The following is an 18258-nucleotide window of genomic DNA, read 5'->3' as shown; positions in this document are numbered from 1 at the left end:
GAGTTGTGTGGTCAAATTAATGCTCATATAGGCTTCAGGATGACCTTTTGAACTAAATACATGTTGAAGTGTGTGCATAAGTACTTTGGTTTAGGCGTGACACTCAATTTGAGTTTTTATAACTTAAAATGCATTTTCAGCCCGAGCTGAGCACGTTTTGTGAGTTTGAATGTATCTTCATAAGAATGAGTTATGTGGTCAAATTAATGCTCATATAGGCTTCAGGATGACCTCTTGAACTAAATACATGTTGAAGTGTGTGCATAAGTCCTTTGTTTTAGGCGTGACACTCAATTTGAGTTTTTATTGCTTTAAATGCATTTTCAGCCCGAGCTGAGCACGTTTTGTGAGTTTGAATGTATCTTCATAGGAATGAGTTATGTGGTCAAATTAATGCTCATATAGGCTTCAGGATGACCTCCTGAACTAAATACATGTTGAAGTGTGTGCATTAATCCTTTGGTTTAGGCGTGACACTCAATTTGAGTTTTTATTGCTTTAAATGTATTTTCAGCCCGAGCTGAGCGCGCTTTCTGACTTTGAATGTATCTTCATAGGAATGAGTTGTGTGGTCAAATTAATGCTCATTTAGGCTTCAGGTGGTCATCCTGAACAAAATACATGTTGAAGTGTGTGCATAAGTCCTTTGGTTTAGGCGTGACACTCAATTTGAGGTTTTATTGCTTTGAATGCATTTTCAGCCCGAGCTGAGCACGTTTTGTGAGTTTGAATGTATCTTGATACGAATGAGTTGTGTGGTCAAATTAATGCTCATATAGGCTTCAGGATGACCTCCTGAACAAAATAGATGTTAAAGTGTGCGCATAAGTCCTTTGGTTTAGGCGTGACACTCAATTTGAGTTTTTATTGCTTTAAATGCATTTTCAGCCCGAGCTGAGCACGTTTTGTGAGTTTGAATGTATCTTCATAGGAATGAGTTATATGGTCAAATTAATGCTCATATAGGCTTCAGGATGACCTCTTGAACTAAATACATGTTCAAGTGTGTGCATAAATCCTTTGGTTTAGGCGTGACACTCAATTTGAGTTTTTATTGCTTTAAATGTATTTTCAGCCCGAGCTGAGCGCGCTTTCTGACTTTGAATGTATCTTCATAGGAATGAGTTGTGTGGTCAAATTAATGCTCATTTAGGCTTCAGGTGGTCATCCTGAACAAAATACATGTTGAAGTGTGTGCATAAGTCCTTTGGTTTAGGCGTGACACTCATTTTGAGGTTTTATTGCTTTGAATGCATTTTCAGCCCGAGCTGAGCACGTTTTGTGAGTTTGAATGTATCTTGATACGAATGAGTTGTGTGGTCAAATTAATGCTCATATAGGCTTCAGGATGACCTCCTGAACTAAATACATGTTGAAGTGTGTGCATAAGTCCTTTGGTTTAGGCGTGACACTCAATTTGAGTTTTTATTGCTTTAAATGCATTTTCAGCCCGAGCTGAGGACGTTTTGTGAGTTTGAATGTATCTTCATAGGAATGAGTTGTGTGGTCAAATTAATGCTCATATAGGCTTCAGGATGACCTCCTGAACTAAATACATGTTGAAGTGTGTGCATAAGTCCTTTGGTTTAGGCGTGACACTCAATTTGAGTTTTTTTTGCTTTAAATGCATTTTCAGCCCGAGCTGAGCACGTTTTGTGAGTTTGAATGTATCTTCATAGGAATGAGTTGTATGGTCAAATCAATGCTCATATAGGCTTCGGGAGGTCATCCTGAACAAAATACATGTTGAAGTGTGTGCATAAGTCCTTTGGTTTAGGCGTCACACTCAATTTGAGGTTTTATTGCTTTGAATGCATTTTCAGCCCGAGCTGACCACGTTTTGTGAGTTTGAATGTATCTTCATTGGAATGAGTTGTGTGGTCAAATTAATGCTCATATAGGCTTCAGGATGACCTCCTGAACTAAATACATGTTGAAGTGTGTGCATAAGTCCTTTGGTTTAGGCGTGACACTCAATTTGAGTTTTTATTGCTTTAAATGCATTTTCAGCCCGAGCTGAGCACGTTTTCTGAGTTTGAAGTATCTTCATAGGAATGAGTTGTGTGGTCAAATTAATGCTAATTTTAGGCTTCAGGAGGTCATCCTGAACAAAATACATGTTGAAGTGTGTGCATAAGTCCTTTGGTTTTGGCGTGACACTCAATTTGAGGTTTTATTGCTTTGAATGCATTTTCAGCCCGAGCTGACCACGTTTTGTGAGTTTGAATGTATCTTCATTGGAATGAGTTGTGTGGTCAAATTAATGCTCATATAGGCTTCAGGATGACCTCCTGAACTAAATACATGTTGAAGTGTGTGCATAAGTCCTTTGGTTTAGGCGTGACACTCAATTTGAGTTTTTATTGCTTTAAATGTATTTTCAGCCCGAGCTGAGCGCGCTTTCTGACTTTGAATGTATCTTCATAGGAATGAGTTGTGTGGTCAAATTAATGCTCATTTAGGCTTCAGGTGGTCATCCTGAACAAAATACATGTTGAAGTGTGTGCATAAGTCCTTTGGTTTAGGCGTCACACTCAATTTGAGGTTTTATTGCTTTGAATGCATTTTCAGCCCGAGCTGACCACGTTTTGTGAGTTTGAATGTATCTTGATACGAATGAGTTGTGTGGTCAAATTAATGCTTATATAGGCTTCAGGATGACCTCCTGAACTAAATACATGTTGAAGTGTGTGCATAAGTCCTTTGGTTTAGGTGTGACACTCAATTTGAGTTTTTATTTCTTTAAATGCATTTTCAGCCCGAGCTGAGCACGTTTTGTGAGTTTGAATGTATCTTCATAGGAATGAGTTGTGTGGTCAAATTAATGCTTATTTAGGCTTCAGGAGGTCATCCTGAACAAAATACATGTTGAAGTGTGTGCATAAGTCCTTTGGTTTAGGTGTGACACTCAATTTGAGTTTTTATTGCGAAATGCATTTTCAGGCAGAGATGAGCAAGTTTTCTGAGTTTGAAGTATCTTCATAGGAATGAGTTGTGTGGTCAAATTAATGCTAATTTTAGGCTTCAGGAGGTCATCCTGAACAAAATACATGTTGAAGTGTGTGCATAAGTCCTTTGGTTTTGGCGTGACACTCAATTTGAGGTTTTATTGCTTTGAATGCATTTTCAGCCCGAGCTGACCACGTTTTGTGAGTTTGAATGTATCTTGATAGGAATGAGTTGTGTGGTCAAATTAATGCTCATATAGGCTTCAGGATGACCTTTTGAACTAAATACATGTTGAAGTGTGTGCATAAGTACTTTGGTTTAGGCGTGACACTCAATTTGAGTTTTTATAACTTAAAATGCATTTTCAGCCCGAGCTGAGCACGTTTTGTGAGTTTGAATGTATCTTCATAAGAATGAGTTATGTGGTCAAATTAATGCTCATATAGGCTTCAGGATGACCTCTTGAACTAAATACATGTTGAAGTGTGTGCATAAGTCCTTTGGTTTAGGCGTGACACTCAATTTGAGTTTTTATTGCTTTAAATGCATTTTCAGCCCGAGCTGAGCACGTTTTGTGAGTTTGAATGTACTTCATAGGAATGAGTTATGTGGTCAAATTAATGCTCATATAGGCTTCAGGATGACCTCCTGAACTAAATACATGTTGAAGTGTGTGCATTAATCCTTTGGTTTAGGCGTGACACTCAATTTGAGTTTTTATTGCTTTAAATGTATTTTCAGCCCGAGCTGAGCGCGCTTTCTGACTTTGAATGTATCTTCATAGGAATGAGTTGTGTGGTCAAATTAATGCTTATTTAGGCTTCAGGAGGTCATCCTGAACAAAATACATGTTGAAGTGTGTGCATAAGTCCTTTGGTTTAGGTGTGACACTCAATTTGAGTTTTTATTGCGAAATGCATTTTCAGGCAGAGATGAGCAAGTTTTCTGAGTTTGAAGTATCTTCATAGGAATGAGTTGTGTGGTCAAATTAATGCTAATTTTAGGCTTCAGGAGGTCATCCTGAACAAAATACATGTTGAAGTGTGTGCATAAGTCCTTTGGTTTTGGCGTGACACTCAATTTGAGGTTTTATTGCTTTGAATGCATTTTCAGCCCGAGCTGACCACGTTTTGTGAGTTTGAATGTATCTTGATAGGAATGAGTTGTGTGGTCAAATTAATGCTCATATAGGCTTCAGGATGACCTTTTGAACTAAATACATGTTGAAGTGTGTGCATAAGTACTTTGGTTTAGGCGTGACACTCAATTTGAGTTTTTATAACTTAAAATGCATTTTCAGCCCGAGCTGAGCACGTTTTGTGAGTTTGAATGTATCTTCATAAGAATGAGTTATGTGGTCAAATTAATGCTCATATAGGCTTCAGGATGACCTCCTGAACAAAATAGATGTTAAAGTGTGCGCATAAGTCCTTTGGTTTAGGCATGACACTCAATTTGAGTTTTTATTGCTTTAAATGCATTTTCAGCCCGAGCTGAGCACGTTTTGTGAGTTTGAATGTATCTTCATAGAATGAGTTATGTGGTCAAATTAATGCTTATTTGGGCTTCAGGATGACCTCCTGAACTAAATACATGTTGAAGTGTGTGCATAAATCCTTTGGTTTAGGCGTGACACTCAATTTGAGTTTTTATTGCTTTAAATGTATTTTCAGCCCGAGCTGAGCGCGCTTTCTGACTTTGAATGTATCTTCATAGGAATGAGTTGTGTGGTCAAATTAATGCTCATTTAGGCTTCAGGTGGTCATCCTGAACAAAATACATGTTGAAGTGTGTGCATAAGTCCTTTGGTTTAGGCGTGACACTCAATTTGAGGTTTTATTGCTTTGAATGCATTTTCAGCCCGAGCTGAGCACGTTTTGTGAGTTTGAATGTATCTTGATACGAATGAGTTGTGTGGTCAAATTAATGCTCAAAGAGGCTTCAGGATGACCTCCTGAACTAAATACATGTTGAAGTGTGTGCATAAGTCCTTTGGTTTAGGCGTGACACTCAATTTGAGTTTTTATTGCTTTAAATGCATTTTCAGCCCGAGCTGAGGACGTTTTGTGAGTTTGAATGTATCTTCATAGGAATGAGTTGTGTGGTCAAATTAATGCTCATATAGGCTTCAGGATGACCTCCTGAACTAAATACATGTTGAAGTGTGTGCATAAGTCCTTTGGTTTAGGCGTCACACTCAATTTGAGGTTTTATTGCTTTGAATGCATTTTCAGCCCGAGCTGACCACGTTTTGTGAGTTTGAATGTATCTTGATACGAATGAGTTGTGTGGTCAAATTAATGCTTATATAGGCTTCAGGATGACCTCCTGAACTAAATACATGTTGAAGTGTGTGCATAAGTCCTTTGGTTTAGGTGTGACACTCAATTTGAGTTTTTATTTCTTTAAATGCATTTTCAGCCCGAGCTGAGCACGTTTTGTGAGTTTGAATGTATCTTCATAGGAATGAGTTGTGTGGTCAAATTAATGCTTATTTAGGCTTCAGGAGGTCATCCTGAACAAAATACATGTTGAAGTGTGTGCATAAGTCCTTTGGTTTAGGTGTGACACTCAATTTGAGTTTTTATTGCGAAATGCATTTTCAGGCAGAGATGAGCAAGTTTTCTGAGTTTGAAGTATCTTCATAGGAATGAGTTGTGTGGTCAAATTAATGCTAATTTTAGGCTTCAGGAGGTCATCCTGAACAAAATACATGTTGAAGTGTGTGCATAAGTCCTTTGGTTTTGGCGTGACACTCAATTTGAGGTTTTATTGCTTTGAATGCATTTTCAGCCCGAGCTGAGCACGTTTTGTGAGTTTGAATGTATCTTGATAGGAATGAGTTGTGTGGTCAAATTAATGCTCATATAGGCTTCAGGATGACCTTTTGAACTAAATACATGTTGAAGTGTGTGCATAAGTACTTTGGTTTAGGCGTGACACTCAATTTGAGTTTTTATAACTTAAAATGCATTTTCAGCCCGAGCTGAGCACGTTTTGTGAGTTTGAATGTATCTTCATAAGAATGAGTTATGTGGTCAAATTAATGCTCATATAGGCTTCAGGATGACCTCTTGAACTAAATACATGTTGAAGTGTGTGCATAAGTCCTTTGGTTTAGGCGTGACACTCAATTTGAGTTTTTATTGCTTTAAATGCATTTTCAGCCCGAGCTGAGCACGTTTTGTGAGTTTGAATGTATCTTCATAGGAATGAGTTGTGTAGTCAAATTAATGCTCATATGGGCTTCAGGAAGTCATCCTGAACAAAATACATGTTGAAGTGTGTGCATAAGTCCTTTGGTTTAGGTGTGACACTCAATTTGAGTTTTTATTTCTTTAAATGCATTTTCAGCCCGAGCTGAGCACGTTTTGTGAGTTTGAATGTATCTTCATAGGAATGAGTTGTGTGGTCAAATTAATGCTTATTTAGGCTTCAGGAGGTCATCCTGAACAAAATGCATGTTGAAGTGTGTGCATAAGTCCTTTTGTTTAGGCGTGACACTCAATTTGAGTTTTTATTGCTTTAAATGCATTTTCAGCCCGAGCTGAGCACGTTTTGTGAGTTTGAATGTATCTTCATAGAATGAGTTGTGTGGTCAAATTAATGCTTATTTGGGCTTCAGGAGGTCATCCTGAACAAAGTACATGTTGGAGTGTGTGCATAAGTCCTTTGGTTTAGGTGTGACACTCAATTTGAGTTTTATTGCTTTAAATGCATTTTCAGCCCGAGCTGAGCACGTTTTGTGAGTTTGAATGTATCTTCATAGGAATGAGTTGTGTGGTCAAATTAATGCTCATTTAGGCTTCAGGTGGTCATCCTGAACTAAATACATGTTGAAGTGTGTGCATAAGTCCTTTGGTTTAGGCGTGACACTCAATTTGAGTTTTTATTGCTTTAAATGCATTTTCAGCCCGAGCTGAGCACGTTTTGTGAGTTTGAATGTATCTTCATAGGAATGAGTTGTGTGGTCAAATTAATGCTCATTTAGGTTTCAGGTGGTCATCCTGAACAAAATACATGTTGAAGTGTGTGCATAAGTCCTTTGGTTCAGGCGTGACACTCAATTTGAGTTTTTATTGCTTTAAATGCATTTTCAGCCCGAGCTGAGCATGTTTTGTGAGTTTGAATGTATCTTCATAGGAATGAGTTGTGTGGTCAAAAATGCTCATTTAGGCTTCAGGTGGTCATCCTGAACAAAATTCATGTTGAAGTGTGTGCATAAGTCCTTTGGTTTAGGCGTGACACTCAATTTGAGTTTTTATTGCTTTAAATGCATTTTCAGCCCGAGCTGAGCGCGCTTTCTGACTTTGAATGTATCTTCATAGGAATGAGTTGTGTGGTCAAATTAATGCTTGTTTAGGCTTCAGGTGGTCATCCTGAACAAAATACATGTTGAAGTGTGTGCATAAGTCCTTTTGTTTAGGCGTGACACTCAATTTGAGTTTTTATTGCTTTAAATGCATTTTCAGCCCGAGCTGAGCACGTTTTGTGAGTTTGAATGTATCTTCATAGGAATGAGTTGTGTAGTCAAATTAATGCTCATATGGGCTTCAGGAAGTCATCCTGAACAAAATACATGTTGAAGTGTGTGCATAAGTCCTTTGGTTTAGGTGTGACACTCAATTTGAGTTTTTATTTCTTTAAATGCATTTTCAGCCCGAGCTGAGCACGTTTTGTGAGTTTGAATGTATCTTCATAGGAATGAGTTGTGTGGTCAAATTAATGCTTATTTAGGCTTCAGGAGGTCATCCTGAACAAAATACATGTTGAAGTGTGTGCATAAGTCCTTTTGTTTAGGCGTGACACTCAATTTGAGTTTTTATTGCTTTAAATGCATTTTCAGCCCGAGCTGAGCACGTTTTGTGAGTTTGAATGTATCTTCATAGAATGAGTTGTGTGGTCAAATTAATGCTTATTTGGGCTTCAGGAGGTCATCCTGAACAAAGTACATGTTGGAGTGTGTGCATAAGTCCTTTGGTTTAGGTGTGACACTCAATTTGAGTTTTATTGCTTTAAATGCATTTTCAGCCCGAGCTGAGCACGTTTTGTGAGTTTGAATGTATCTTCATAGGAATGAGTTGTGTGGTCAAATTAATGCTCATTTAGGCTTCAGGTGGTCATCCTGAACTAAATACATGAAGTGTGTGCATAAGTCCTTTGGTTTAGGCGTGACACTCAATTTGAGTTTTTATTGCTTTAAATGCATTTTCAGCCCGAGCTGAGCACGTTTTGTGAGTTTGAATGTATCTTCATAGGAATGAGTTGTGTGGTCAAATTAATGCTCATTTAGGTTTCAGGTGGTCATCCTGAACAAAATACATGTTGAAGTGTGTGCATAAGTCCTTTGGTTTAGGCGTGACACTCAATTTGAGTTTTTATTGCTTTGAATGCATTTTCAGCCCGAGCTGAGGACGTTTTGTGAGTTTGAATGTATCTTCATAGGAATGAGTTGTGTGGTCAAATTAATGCTCATATAGGCTTCAGGATGACCTCCTGAACTAAATACATGTTGAAGTGTGTGCATAAGTCCTTTGGTTTAGGCGTGACACTCAATTTGAGTTTTTATTGCTTTAAATGCATTTTCAGCCCGAGCTGAGCACGTTTTGTGAGTTTGAATGTATCTTCATAGGAATGAGTTATGTGGTCAAATTAATGCTCATATAGGCTTCAGGATGACCTCCTGAACTAAATACATGTTGAAGTGTGTGCATAAGTCCTTTGGTTTAGGCGTGACACTCAATTTGAGTTTTTATTGCTTTAAATGTATTTTCAGCCCGAGCTGAGCGCGCTTTCTGACTTTGAATGTATCTTCATAGGAATGAGTTGTGTGGTCAAATTAATGCTTATTTAGGCTTCAGGAGGTCATCCTGAACAAAATACATGTTGAAGTGTGTGCATAAGTCCTTTTGTTTAGGCGTGACACTCAATTTGAGTTTTTATTGCTTTAAATGCATTTTCAGCCCGAGCTGAGCACGTTTTGTGAGTTTGAATGTATCTTCATAGAATGAGTTGTGTGGTCAAATTAATGCTTATTTGGGCTTCAGGAGGTCATCCTGAACAAAGTACATGTTGGAGTGTGTGCATAAGTCCTTTGGTTTAGGTGTGACACTCAATTTGAGTTTTATTGCTTTAAATGCATTTTCAGCCCGAGCTGAGCACGTTTTGTGAGTTTGAATGTATCTTCATAGGAATGAGTTGTGTGGTCAAATTAATGCTCATTTAGGCTTCAGGTGGTCATCCTGAACTAAATACATGTTGAAGTGTGTGCATAAGTCCTTTGGTTTAGGCGTGACACTCAATTTGAGTTTTTATTGCTTTAAATGCATTTTCAGCCCGAGCTGAGCACGTTTTGTGAGTTTGAATGTATCTTCATAGGAATGAGTTGTGTGGTCAAATTAATGCTCATTTAGGTTTCAGGTGGTCATCCTGAACAAAATACATGTTGAAGTGTGTGCATAAGTCCTTTGGTTTAGGCGTGACACTCAATTTGAGTTTTTATTGCTTTGAATGCATTTTCAGCCCGAGCTGAGGACGTTTTGTGAGTTTGAATGTATCTTCATAGGAATGAGTTGTGTGGTCAAATTAATGCTCATATAGGCTTCAGGATGACCTCCTGAACTAAATACATGTTGAAGTGTGTGCATAAGTCCTTTGGTTTAGGCGTGACACTCAATTTGAGTTTTTATTGCTTTAAATGCATTTTCAGCCCGAGCTGAGCACGTTTTGTGAGTTTGAATGTATCTTGATAGGAATCAGTTTTGTGGTCAAATTAATGCTCATATAGGCTTCAGGATGATCTCCTGAACAAAATAGATGTTAAAGTGTGCGCATAAGTCCTTTGGTTTAGGCGTGACACTCAATTTGAGTTTTTATTGCTTTAAATGCATTTTCAGCCCGAGCTGAGCACGTTTTGTGAGTTTGAATGTATCTTCATAGGAATGAGTTATGTGGTCAAATTAATGCTCATATAGGCTTCAGGATGACCTCCTGAACTAAATACATGTTGAAGTGTGTGCATAAATCCTTTGGTTTAGGCGTGACACTCAATTTGAGTTTTTATTGCTTTAAATGTATTTTCAGCCCGAGCTGAGCGCGCTTTCTGACTTTGAATGTATCTTCATAGGAATGAGTTGTGTGGTCAAATTAATGCTTGTTTCGGCTTCAGGTGGTCATCCTGAACAAAATACATGTTAAAGTGTGTGCATAAGTCCTTTGGTTTAGGCGTGACACTCAATTTGAGTTTTTATTGCTTTAAATGCATTTTCAGCCCGAGCTGAGCGCGCTTTCTGACTTTGAATGTATCTTCATAGGAATGAGTTGTGTGGTCAAATTAATGCTCATTTAGGCTTCAGGTGGTCATCCTGAACAAAATACATGTTGAAGTGTGTGCATAAGTCCTTTGGTTTAGGTGTGACACTCAATTTGAGTTTTTATTGCGAAATGCATTTTCAGGCAGAGATGAGCAAGTTTTCTGAGTTTGAAGTATCTTCATAGGAATGAGTTGTGTGGTCAAATTAATGCTCATTTAGGCTTCAGGTGGTCATCCTGAACAAAATACATGTTGAAGTGTGTGCATAAGTCCTTTGGTTTAGGCGTGACACTCAATTTGAGGTTTTATTGCTTTGAATGCATTTTCAGCCCGAGCTGAGCACGTTTTGTGAGTTTGAATGTATCTTGATACGAATGAGTTGTGTGGTCAAATTAATGCTCAAAGAGGCTTCAGGATGACCTCCTGAACTAAATACATGTTGAAGTGTGTGCATAAGTCCTTTGGTTTAGGCGTGACACTCAATTTGAGTTTTTATTGCTTTAAATGCATTTTCAGCCCGAGCTGAGGATGTTTTGTGAGTTTGAATGTATCTTCATAGGAATGAGTTGTGTGGTCAAATTAATGCTCATATAGGCTTCAGGATGACCTCCTGAACTAAATACATGTTGAAGTGTGTGCATAAGTCCTTTGGTTTAGGCGTGACACTCAATTTGAGTTTTTATTGCTTTAAATGCATTTTCAGCCCGAGCTGAGCACGTTTTGTGAGTTTGAATGTATCTTCATAGGAATGAGTTGTATGGTCAAATCAATGCTCATATAGGCTTCGGGAGGTCATCCTGAACAAAATACATGTTGAAGTGTGTGCATATGTCCTTTGGTTTAGGCGTCACACTCAATTTGAGGTTTTATTGCTTTGAATGCATTTTCAGCCCGAGCTGACCACGTTTTGTGAGTTTGAATGTATCTTGATACGAATGAGTTGTGTGGTCAAATTAATGCTTATATAGGCTTCAGGATGACCTCCTGAACTAAATACATGTTGAAGTGTGTGCATAAGTCCTTTGGTTTAGGTGTGACACTCAATTTGAGTTTTTATTTCTTTAAATGCATTTTCAGCCCGAGCTGAGCACGTTTTGTGAGTTTGAATGTATCTTCATAGGAATGAGTTGTGTGGTCAAATTAATGCTTATTTAGGCTTCAGGAGGTCATCCTGAACAAAATACATGTTGAAGTGTGTGCATAAGTCCTTTGGTTTAGGTGTGACACTCAATTTGAGTTTTTATTGCGAAATGCATTTTCAGGCAGAGATGAGCAAGTTTTCTGAGTTTGAAGTATCTTCATAGGAATGAGTTGTGTGGTCAAATTAATGCTAATTTTAGGCTTCAGGAGGTCATCCTGAACAAAATACATGTTGAAGTGTGTGCATAAGTCCTTTGGTTTTGGCGTGACACTCAATTTGAGGTTTTATTGCTTTGAATGCATTTTCAGCCCGAGCTGAGCACGTTTTGTGAGTTTGAATGTATCTTGATAGGAATGAGTTGTGTGGTCAAATTAATGCTCATATAGGCTTCAGGATGACCTTTTGAACTAAATACATGTTGAAGTGTGTGCATAAGTACTTTGGTTTAGGCGTGACACTCAATTTGAGTTTTTATAACTTAAAATGCATTTTCAGCCCGAGCTGAGCACGTTTTGTGAGTTTGAATGTATCTTCATAAGAATGAGTTATGTGGTCAAATTAATGCTCATATAGGCTTCAGGATGACCTCTTGAACTAAATACATGTTGAAGTGTGTGCATAAGTCCTTTGGTTTAGGCGTGACACTCAATTTGAGTTTTTATTGCTTTAAATGCATTTTCAGCCCGAGCTGAGCACGTTTTGTGAGTTTGAATGTATCTTCATAGGAATGAGTTGTGTAGTCAAATTAATGCTCATATGGGCTTCAGGAAGTCATCCTGAACAAAATACATGTTGAAGTGTGTGCATAAGTCCTTTGGTTTAGGTGTGACACTCAATTTGAGTTTTTATTTCTTTAAATGCATTTTCAGCCCGAGCTGAGCACGTTTTGTGAGTTTGAATGTATCTTCATAGGAATGAGTTGTGTGGTCAAATTAATGCTTATTTAGGCTTCAGGAGGTCATCCTGAACAAAATGCATGTTGAAGTGTGTGCATAAGTCCTTTTGTTTAGGCGTGACACTCAATTTGAGGTTTTATTGCTTTGAATGCATTTTCAGCCCGAGCTGAGCACGTTTTGTGAGTTTGAATGTATCTTGATAGGAATGAGTTGTGTGGTCAAATTAATGCTCATATAGGCTTCAGGATGACCTTTTGAACTAAATACATGTTGAAGTGTGTGCATAAGTACTTTGGTTTAGGCGTGACACTCAATTTGAGTTTTTATAACTTAAAATGCATTTTCAGCCCGAGCTGAGCACGTTTTGTGAGTTTGAATGTATCTTCATAAGAATGAGTTATGTGGTCAAATTAATGCTCATATAGGCTTCAGGATGACCTCTTGAACTAAATACATGTTGAAGTGTGTGCATAAGTCCTTTGGTTTAGGCGTGACACTCAATTTGAGTTTTTATTGCTTTAAATGCATTTTCAGCCCGAGCTGAGCACGTTTTGTGAGTTTGAATGTATCTTCATAGGAATGAGTTGTGTAGTCAAATTAATGCTCATATGGGCTTCAGGAAGTCATCCTGAACAAAATACATGTTGAAGTGTGTGCATAAGTCCTTTGGTTTAGGTGTGACACTCAATTTGAGTTTTTATTTCTTTAAATGCATTTTCAGCCCGAGCTGAGCACGTTTTGTGAGTTTGAATGTATCTTCATAGGAATGAGTTGTGTGGTCAAATTAATGCTTATTTAGGCTTCAGGAGGTCATCCTGAACAAAATGCATGTTGAAGTGTGTGCATAAGTCCTTTTGTTTAGGCGTGACACTCAATTTGAGTTTTTATTGCTTTAAATGCATTTTCAGCCCGAGCTGAGCACGTTTTGTGAGTTTGAATGTATCTTCATAGAATGAGTTGTGTGGTCAAATTAATGCTTATTTGGGCTTCAGGAGGTCATCCTGAACAAAGTACATGTTGGAGTGTGTGCATAAGTCCTTTGGTTTAGGTGTGACACTCAATTTGAGTTTTATTGCTTTAAATGCATTTTCAGCCCGAGCTGAGCACGTTTTGTGAGTTTGAATGTATCTTCATAGGAATGAGTTGTGTGGTCAAATTAATGCTCATTTAGGCTTCAGGTGGTCATCCTGAACTAAATACATGTTGAAGTGTGTGCATAAGTCCTTTGGTTTAGGCGTGACACTCAATTTGAGTTTTTATTGCTTTAAATGCATTTTCAGCCCGAGCTGAGCACGTTTTGTGAGTTTGAATGTATCTTCATAGGAATGAGTTGTGTGGTCAAATTAATGCTCATTTAGGTTTCAGGTGGTCATCCTGAACAAAATACATGTTGAAGTGTGTGCATAAGTCCTTTGGTTCAGGCGTGACACTCAATTTGAGTTTTTATTGCTTTAAATGCATTTTCAGCCCGAGCTGAGCATGTTTTGTGAGTTTGAATGTATCTTCATAGGAATGAGTTGTGTGGTCAAAAATGCTCATTTAGGCTTCAGGTGGTCATCCTGAACAAAATTCATGTTGAAGTGTGTGCATAAGTCCTTTGGTTTAGGCGTGACACTCAATTTGAGTTTTTATTGCTTTAAATGCATTTTCAGCCCGAGCTGAGCGCGCTTTCTGACTTTGAATGTATCTTCATAGGAATGAGTTGTGTGGTCAAATTAATGCTTGTTTAGGCTTCAGGTGGTCATCCTGAACAAAATACATGTTGAAGTGTGTGCATAAGTCCTTTTGTTTAGGCGTGACACTCAATTTGAGTTTTTATTGCTTAAATGCATTTTCAGCCCGAGCTGAGCACGTTTTGTGAGTTTGAATGTATCTTCATAGGAATGAGTTGTGTAGTCAAATTAATGCTCATATGGGCTTCAGGAAGTCATCCTGAACAAAATACATGTTGAAGTGTGTGCATAAGTCCTTTGGTTTAGGTGTGACACTCAATTTGAGTTTTTATTTCTTTAAATGCATTTTCAGCCCGAGCTGAGCACGTTTTGTGAGTTTGAATGTATCTTCATAGGAATGAGTTGTGTGGTCAAATTAATGCTTATTTAGGCTTCAGGAGGTCATCCTGAACAAAATACATGTTGAAGTGTGTGCATAAGTCCTTTTGTTTAGGCGTGACACTCAATTTGAGTTTTTATTGCTTTAAATGCATTTTCAGCCCGAGCTGAGCACGTTTTGTGAGTTTGAATGTATCTTCATAGAATGAGTTGTGTGGTCAAATTAATGCTTATTTGGGCTTCAGGAGGTCATCCTGAACAAAGTACATGTTGGAGTGTGTGCATAAGTCCTTTGGTTTAGGTGTGACACTCAATTTGAGTTTTATTGCTTTAAATGCATTTTCAGCCCGAGCTGAGCACGTTTTGTGAGTTTGAATGTATCTTCATAGGAATGAGTTGTGTGGTCAAATTAATGCTCATTTAGGCTTCAGGTGGTCATCCTGAACTAAATACATGTTGAAGTGTGTGCATAAGTCCTTTGGTTTAGGCGTGACACTCAATTTGAGTTTTTATTGCTTTGAATGCATTTTCAGCCCGAGCTGAGGACGTTTTGTGAGTTTGAATGTATCTTCATAGGAATGAGTTGTGTGGTCAAATTAATGCTCATATAGGCTTCAGGATGACCTCCTGAACTAAATACATGTTCAAGTGTGTGCATAAGTCCTTTGGTTTAGGCGTGACACTCAATTTGAGTTTTTATTGCTTTAAATGCATTTTCAGCCCGAGCTGAGCACGTTTTGTGAGTTTGAATGTATCTTCATAGGAATGAGTTATGTGGTCAAATTAATGCTCATATAGGCTTCAGGATGACCTCCTGAACTAAATACATGTTGAAGTGTGTGCATAAATCCTTTGGTTTAGGCGTGACACTCAATTTGAGTTTTTATTGCTTTAAATGTATTTTCAGCCCGAGCTGAGCGCGCTTTCTGACTTTGAATGTATCTTCATAGGAATGAGTTGTGTGGTCAAATTAATGCTTATTTAGGCTTCAGGAGGTCATCCTGAACAAAATACATGTTGAAGTGTGTGCATAAGTCCTTTTGTTTAGGCGTGACACTCAATTTGAGTTTTTATTGCTTTAAATGCATTTTCAGCCCGAGCTGAGCACGTTTTGTGAGTTTGAATGTATCTTCATAGAATGAGTTGTGTGGTCAAATTAATGCTTATTTGGGCTTCAGGAGGTCATCCTGAACAAAGTACATGTTGGAGTGTGTGCATAAGTCCTTTGGTTTAGGTGTGACACTCAATTTGAGTTTTATTGCTTTAAATGCATTTTCAGCCCGAGCTGAGCACGTTTTGTGAGTTTGAATGTATCTTCATAGGAATGAGTTGTGTGGTCAAATTAATGCTCATTTAGGCTTCAGGTGGTCATCCTGAACTAAATACATGTTGAAGTGTGTGCATAAGTCCTTTGGTTTAGGCGTGACACTCAATTTGAGTTTTTATTGCTTTAAATGCATTTTCAGCCCGAGCTGAGCACGTTTTGTGAGTTTGAATGTATCTTCATAGGAATGAGTTGTGTGGTCAAATTAATGCTCATTTAGGTTTCAGGTGGTCATCCTGAACAAAATACATGTTGAAGTGTGTGCATAAGTCCTTTGGTTTAGGCGTGACACTCAATTTGAGTTTTTATTGCTTTGAATGCATTTCCAGCCCGAGCTGAGGACGTTTTGTGAGTTTGAATGTATCTTCATAGGAATGAGTTGTGTGGTCAAATTAATGCTCATATAGGCTTCAGGATGACCTCCTGAACTAAATACATGTTGAAGTGTGTGCATAAGTCCTTTGGTTTAGGCGTGACACTCAATTTGAGTTTTTATTGCTTTAAATGCATTTTCAGCCCGAGCTGAGCACGTTTTGTGAGTTTGAATGTATCTTGATAGGAATCAGTTTTGTGGTCAAATTAATGCTCATATAGGCTTCAGGATGATCTCCTGAACAAAATAGATGTTAAAGTGTGCGCATAAGTCCTTTGGTTTAGGCGTGACACTCAATTTGAGTTTTTATTGCTTTAAATGCATTTTCAGCCCGAGCTGAGCACGTTTTGTGAGTTTGAATGTATCTTCATAGGAATGAGTTATGTGGTCAAATTAATGCTCATATAGGCTTCAGGATGACCTCCTGAACTAAATACATGTTGAAGTGTGTGCATAAATCCTTTGGTTTAGGCGTGACACTCAATTTGAGTTTTTATTGCTTTAAATGTATTTTCAGCCCGAGCTGAGCGCGCTTTCTGACTTTGAATGTATCTTCATAGGAATGAGTTGTGTGGTCTAATTAATGCTTGTTTCGGCTTCAGGTGGTCATCCTGAACAAAATACATGTTAAAGTGTGTGCATAAGTCCTTTGGTTTAGGCGTGACACTCAATTTGAGTTTTTATTGCTTTAAATGCATTTTCAGCCCGAGCTGAGCGCGCTTTCTGACTTTGAATGTATCTTCATAGGAATGAGTTGTGTGGTCAAATTAATGCTCATTTAGGCTTCAGGTGGTCATCCTGAACAAAATACATGTTGAAGTGTGTGCATAAGTCCTTTGGTTTAGGTGTGACACTCAATTTGAGTTTTTATTGCGAAATGCATTTTCAGGCAGAGATGAGCAAGTTTTCTGAGTTTGAAGTATCTTCATAGGAATGAGTTGTGTGGTAAAATTAATGCTAATTTAGGCTTCAGGAGGTCATCCTGAACAAAATACATGTTGAAGTGTGTGCATAAGTCCTTTGGTTTAGGCGTGACACTCAATTTGAGTTTTTATTGCTTTAAATGCATTTTCAGCCCGAGCTGAGCACGTTTTGTGAGTTTGAATGTATCTTCATAGGAATGAGTTGTGTAGTCAAATTAATGCTCATATGGGCTTCAGGAGGTCATCCTGAACAAAATACATGTTGAAGTGTGTGCATAAGTCCTTTGGTTTAGGTGTGACACTCAATTTGAGTTTTTATTGCTTTAAATGCATTTTCAGCCCGAGCTGAGCGCGCTTTCTGACTTTGAATGTATCTTCATAGGAATGAGTTGTGTGGTCAAATTAATGCTCATATGGGCTTCAGGAAGTCATCCTGAACAAAATACATGTTGAAGTGTGTGCATAAGTCCTTTGGTTTAGGTGTGACACTCAATTTGAGTTTTTATTTCTTTAAATGCATTTTCAGCCCGAGCTGAGCACGTTTTGTGAGTTTGAATGTATCTTCATAGGAATGAGTTGTGTGGTCAAATTAATGCTTATTTAGGCTTCAGGAGGTCATCCTGAACAAAATACATGTTGAAGTGTGTGCAAAAGTCCTTTTGTTTAGGCGTGACACTCAATTTGAGTTTTTATTGCTTTAAATGCATTTTCAGCCCGAGCTGAGCACGTTTTGTGAGTTTGAATGTATCTTCATAGAATGAGTTGTGTGGTCAAATTAATGCTTATTTGGGCTTCAGGAGGTCATCCTGAACAAAGTACATGTTGGAGTGTGTGCATAAGTCCTTTGGTTCAGGCGTGACACTCAATTTGAGTTTTTATTGCTTTAAATGCATTTTCAGCCCGAGCTGAGCATGTTTTGTGAGTTTGAATGTATCTTCATAGGAATGAGTTGTGTGGTCAAAAATGCTCATTTAGGCTTCAGGTGGTCATCCTGAACAAAATTCATGTTGAAGTGTGTGCATAAGTCCTTTGGTTTAGGCGTGACACTCAATTTGAGTTTTTATTGCTTTAAATGCATTTTCAGCCCGAGCTGAGCGCGCTTTCTGACTTTGAATGTATCTTCATAGGAATGAGTTGTGTGGTCAAATTAATGCTTGTTTAGGCTTCAGGTGGTCATCCTGAACAAAATACATGTTGAAGTGTGTGCATAAGTCCTTTGGTTTAGGTGTGACCCTCAATTTGAGTTTTTATTTCTTTAAATGCATTTTCAGCCCGAGCTGAGCACGTTT

The sequence above is a fragment of the Hippocampus guttulatus genome, chromosome 19, assembly GCF_054856545.1.
Source record: "Hippocampus guttulatus isolate MCC_2025c chromosome 19, RoL_Hgut_1.0, whole genome shotgun sequence".
In the NCBI taxonomy this organism is placed as follows: Eukaryota; Metazoa; Chordata; class Actinopteri; order Syngnathiformes; family Syngnathidae; genus Hippocampus; species Hippocampus guttulatus.
The sequence above is the reverse complement of the archived record's forward strand: the minus strand, read 5'-3'. Positions refer to the sequence as shown.